Source organism: Pseudochaenichthys georgianus, chromosome 12 (assembly GCF_902827115.2).
Source record: "Pseudochaenichthys georgianus chromosome 12, fPseGeo1.2, whole genome shotgun sequence".
NCBI lineage: Eukaryota > Metazoa > Chordata > Actinopteri > Perciformes > Channichthyidae > Pseudochaenichthys > Pseudochaenichthys georgianus.
The window spans coordinates 2752712-2758711 of NC_047514.1; the positions used below are offsets into that span (position 1 = coordinate 2752712).

The 6000-nt window shown below is 39.6% G+C and overlaps 1 protein-coding gene across 1 annotated transcript in view; it reads right to left on the bottom strand.

Annotated features, from left to right (window-relative positions):
* sh3bp2 (SH3-domain binding protein 2) overlaps positions 1-2568 on the bottom strand; it is a 30695-nt gene extending 28127 nt beyond the window's left edge. The window contains exon 1 of the mRNA XM_034096004.2: positions 2507-2568. The gene's annotated coding sequence lies outside the window, so the exon portion shown is untranslated. The remainder of the gene's footprint in view (positions 1-2506) is intronic.
* Positions 2569-6000: the final 3432 nt, after the last annotated feature.

Below are 6000 nucleotides of genomic sequence, written 5' to 3' on the forward strand. Positions count from 1 at the left end.
TAACGAAAAATGAAAAACAGGGGGACCAGCAAGGTAAAACCAAACCAAGAAAAAACTGAGCGATTGGATACCAGAAGGCACTTGTAACAGGGAGAGGAACGCGAGGAATCAGGCAGGAACATAGACGACAAACCGAGGGAAGACTGGCACACAAAACTATTTACCAAAAACACGACACAGCTAGGAAGGGCCTGCAAAAACAAAAGGGAAGCAGCCGCAGGTGAAAAGAAGAAGACAGTAGGCTTGTTTGAGACAAGCAAGACCTGCGCAGACCTGCGCAGTTGCGATCAACGTCTTGCTATTGCGTTGCATGATGGTTAGTCATTTTGTCCGACTTGCTCTGGAGACTCGCCCACATGAGACTTTGAAATCTCGCGGGACAAAGACGCCCGCAGCCTTGAGAGCGAGGCGAGGCGAGTTGGCGCACTTGCTCTCCACGAGCTGCGGAAGCGAAATGCTTGATGGGAAACGGCTCGCTGGTATCTCGAGCTGAGCGCTCATTGGTGGTTTTTACCACGTGCTGCTGATGAAACTCTCCAATTGGCTGGCAAAAGTTTGTTGTTGTTTTGTGTCAGTTTTACGTCGCCACATCCATTCCCATTTTTCATCATTGTTCCACAATGTTTATTATCATGAAATTAATATCTATATATTTTATACTCTACTGCTTACCGTTTTCATACTTTATATATCTTAGCATATTCATACACACTGTTCATACTGCTCACAGGCTGATATCTAGTGTATTCATACCCCACTGTTTATTCATCATTCAATTAATTCTATATGTTATTCTGTAGATGGTGTACATTACTTTCCACTTCACTGCTTGTTGCACCTGGTTAGAAGCTAAACTGCATTTCGTTGTCTCAGTACCTGTAATATGTGCAATAACAATAAAGTTTCTCTATAAGTTAAACCAAATCATTAAAATAAAATCTATTGTAATGTAATGATTTGGTTTAACCTTATTTATTGAATACATCATTTAAAATGGCAAGATTAAATCAAATTACATCCATGTTGTACACATCATAAAGCTTAAAGTGGCAGCTAAAGAATTAACACAGGAGCAGGTCTGTTCAATTCATGCTCATGAAGCTTCATGTGTGCGGATCTGAAGGGACTGATCATTTGTAGCCTGTCACCTATCAGTTTTGCAAACATTAAGAGGGAGGAGCATTTCTAATTATGGAACCCAGTCACTGGTGTGGTTCCTCATCATGACTGAATTAACAAACCTATATAAAGCAATGGAGATCACCTTTGTCTACAGTGGGTACAATGGAATTTGTGGTGCTTACACTGCGTGATGGACAGGGAGACATCACTGTAAGAGTCTCACAAGACATTTCCCAAAGACTACAAAATGGTGAGTAAACAACTAAATTGCATTCCAACAATCTGGATATGATTTTAAATGATGTAAATTATTGTTCAGATAACAGTTCAGCAGCTGCACTTATGCAGCAAGCACGGGCTGCAACAAATGCACAAGGTAATCTATCATTTAAATCAAAAATGGTATTGTCTTTTAATGCAAATGAAACAAATGACATATTCATGTTTATTGTAAACAAATATTTAATTTTCTCTCAATCACAGTCCCTTTAGATCATGTCATTCTCCATACAATACATGTGGGATTTCTATTTCATCCACTTCATCTGCAACGAAAAACGCCAACGCAATTTCCGCCATTGCAAACCCAGCCAGTCAAGCCGACTCCGAGTCCGAGCTGTCCGACTTAAGACGAGCATTTTGACACCTCCCCCGGCTGCGATCGGCTACTAGTCTACTTTCGAGGCGAGCCGCAACGCGTCTCAAACAAGCCTAGTAAAACAGGCAGGAAACACAACACGAAGTAACATAATACAATACACGAGGAGAAAAAACATTTCAAAATAAAACCGGATGCAAGATAAGACCAATATCATGACAACTGGTGCTGAAATGGGTTTCTGCTCAACACTTTGTTGCCTAGAATATTGTGTATATTGTGTACTGAAAGGGATGTAAAAACATACTGAAATATTACGGGAAGAAGCCAGAAGTCAAAAAGCAGTAGACAACACAGCAACACAGCAACCCAGGACACATTGCATTAACCATCAACTTTAATATGTGATGACCTCCTTTCTGTCCCAAATGCATGGACACCCCTTGTAGGTATGTACAGTATGAGAGCATGAGTGTCTGAGATTAACAGTTGTACAACTGAGTTGTATAACGCTACTAGGAATCAAACATTTAACAGATAGTCGTTAGGCCTACAATCCACATGGCTGGATAACGTGTTCCCATGTTAGAGAGCAGACAGCATGAGCTTTTCTTGTCTAACTTACAACATGAGCACTGATCTCGTGCACTTTAGCCGATTTAACAAGCGACCAGACACACATTAACGGGGTAAAAGTGCAGAAGAACTACCACCAGGTAGAAGTGCAAAGCTAGAGGCAGTTTGCAGGCTAGAATGCTAATTAGCTGCTAATCTAATGAGACATACCTGCTAGATCGCTGCTGGGGTCCTTAGTCCTCTATAACAACACCTGATGGCAAGTAGCTACAGCTAAAGTGTGTTTACTTTTTCTTTCACGCTCCTGCCAGTGCTCAGCCTGCCACCTGCTGCCAATCAAACTGATAGCCACGCCTCCTCCAACTGCTGTGTATTTTTTGCCAGATATTTTATTATTTTCTGAGCTTTGCAAGTCTCTGCGTCAGGTTTGCAAAGTTTGAAACATGCATGACTCTGGACAGCATGATAAATATCTTGATTGTTAAAATGTGTATAGCCTGATCATTTTACAATACATCCATAGTGTTGTAATGTTGGTATCAACATGAGATATGTGAACTGTAAATACAAATGGAAGCACTACTTTTAACTGGTTGCTTCGACCATACATCTTAAACATCAGCCATTTTTTAATCAAATCTCCAGTTTAATTTCATTAATTGTATTTGTTTATCTAAAAGGTATTCTTCAGTAGCGTTAATGGGGTATAATTGCTGTCACTTTTTGAATTAGAGCATCAGTCATTTGACAGGAAGAGTATTTAATGCAGCTTTTCATTGTCAGTGCACAGGGAGTAATCACACTGTCTCTGTGTGGCTACAGTGAATGAAACCTCCACCACAGCTCGTCTGTGTAGTCTGGCCTTTGCTGGCGGTGGTTTGGAAAATGTGGATCACTTTGCCACAAGATAAACAATCTGTCTTCTTCAACACTCCATGCGTGCTGAGTTTTAAACAGACATTAAGCTACTGTACTGAAGCTGGGAAAAAACCCTCTTACTAACCGTAAAGGCATATGTTCCTCTATTCCTCTTTTTCACACAAAAACAAACACAAATAAATCTAAAATGAGAGATTTAAATACCTTTGCTTGGTAGTTTACATGTGCTGGGTTTAAACTCCTGTCCTCTGTAGCTGCTTGGTTTAACAGAAAGATGGAGACTTTTAAAGTAAACCATAGACACACCCATACATCACTGTGACCACAGTTTTGTTAGAGCAATAAAAAAAGAGGACAAACATGGCAAAAGTAAGAGCAAAGTACAAATAATATCTCATATATAGTCTAACCTGCTCTTATCTAACACACATATGTTCGGGTTGGGCCCATATTACTGTCTTTATGGAAGAATATCCACTAATCAGGACTTTTATATGATCCCTGAAACATGTTATGGTTTTAGACCCGTTTTTAATTTCCATTCCTACATTTCAAAAATAACATCCCAGCTACATAACAGAGCCAGCCTGGGCAACTCGAGTAGACACAGCACGTGGAATTACAACTAGTCATTATATTTGCTGCAGCTCTGCAGTATTACTGTATCTGCCAGTCTACTGAACCTCACTGCCCACAAACCTCTCAGTTTAATTTAGTTTTCCCCCATCTTTGGTGCAGATCTCTCTCTACTTGGGAAAGCAAGAAACTTGGGTTGTCTTTTCTTACTACAAATGGGAATTCCAAATATGCAGACCTTACCTACTTTTTTTTACAGGACATATAGTAACATCCAGTTTCTTGGACTACCGTTTTAAGGCCTACAGTTTGACATGTTGGCCGAGGCCATCTTGGTTTGTTGGGACTAAAGAAGGGACCATAACTGAACTAGAGAATGGAGCTCAAGATGGCAGGTACCAAGAGAACTTGGATTTTTTTTTCCATCCAACTCCAAATGTTATAAAAACGACACATTGGTAACGACGCTAGCGGCTAAATATACATTGCTTGTTAGAGGACCACAATTGACAAAATGAACATCATGCTCTATTGAAGATCATTAAAACTTGAGATTGACACCATATTTAATATAAACCGACATAATAAATTAACTTTGAATCAATGTTTTTCTGTAACCAATGGAATCAGCCCCTGCTGGCCATTAGAAAGAATGCAGATATAAGGAACTGTGATATTTGATTAACATTTCAGACCAGTACATGGCATTTTGCTCAGAAGCTGACATGAAAAATGTCGGGCTTTGAATTTGAAATAGAAAATTACTTTGAATGCCAACCATACTTTTTTGATTGTGTTTTAAAGGTTTTTTCTTCAGATACCATCGTAATAATATGAATCAGTGTCCCAACCGTGAGAACATTTTCTGACGAGAACACATCTGCCACATCAGTTACTGCAGGCACAGGTGAAGTCCCTAAGTCACTGTTGCAGCTTCCCACCCTTCAGCGTTGAAATTGACTGCCATTGAAATGAGGTCAGTGTTTTCCAACACATGCTTCCAGTAATGCTGCAGTGTTTCTTTTCCAAAACAATATTCAAATATATTGTTGCTTAAAATAAGATTTTCAATGTGGGGGTGCAAAGATACGATTTGCATATCGCAGTTTTCTTCTGAAGAAACGACTCAGGGGAGTTAGGCAGAAGAAAGAAGTAGGTGTAGTGCAAACATGTGGTGGGTATGTGGGTGTTGGTGGTGTGTAGAGGTACTGTAGGTAGGAGAAACGGTGGGTATAGAAACTTCTCACATTGTTCAACACATGATGGAGAGTCTGACATTTGACAGATTGCATCTTTCTGTGAGGGGACTGCCTTGGTGCATGTCAGAAGTTTCACCCAAATGCAGTAAGAGAAAGAGGCAGGAATAGGTAACCAAAATCGAGCTTTCAATCACGAAAAAACTGATGACGAACAAAACGTTTAACACAAAACAAAGGGGAAACAGACAAAATCAAAAAACTGAACGAGTACAGATGGGTTGTGAGGAAACAAGAGAGGAGCAGGAACATTGGGACGAAATACTCCACACATCTGGACCAGACAGGAACACATATAACTAACAGAAGGGGAGGGAAAAGATAAGATAATATAAAATGGACCTTAATTAATCCCTGTGTGGACATTCAGTAGTTTAACAGCAACAAGGTCAGAATGAAAAAACAGGACAACACAGATTCCCACAGATGAATACAATTAAAGATAAAATCAAAGATAGACATTTATCTAACTGGCTCTCAAGAGTGCCTTTTACGTTTTACATTAATGCTACTGCATGTTCTCTGAGAAGTTCAATAAGGGAGGGCTGAGGGGGAATTCAGTTTGTTGAAATCCGCAGCCTTGTCGTAGCTGCTACTGCACCCTCACACTGGACCACCTTTTTCTGCAAATGACCCAAATGAAAGAATAACAGCTTGTCAGGAGTCCATACTTCTTATTCATGACCTGTATTTGAATAAGCAAGACATTTCTATTTATGTTGGCTGCACACTTTCTCAGAACCAACAGTCTTAAACATGGATTAAATAGATATAAATAAGTAAAAGTAATGATAGAAAGTGAATAAGTAAGCATCATGTTGCTCTATTACATATAGGTCAAAGTTGAAGGGAAGAAAAATCACCTTGAGTTTTACAATATTTTACACAGATGTAAATGATGACGTCTGAATCAGTTTCACAAGTGGTTGTCATTTTTAAAGCTATATTTAGCGTTGAATTATTGCCTTAAAGTCATTCCTGTGGGTGGGGGGG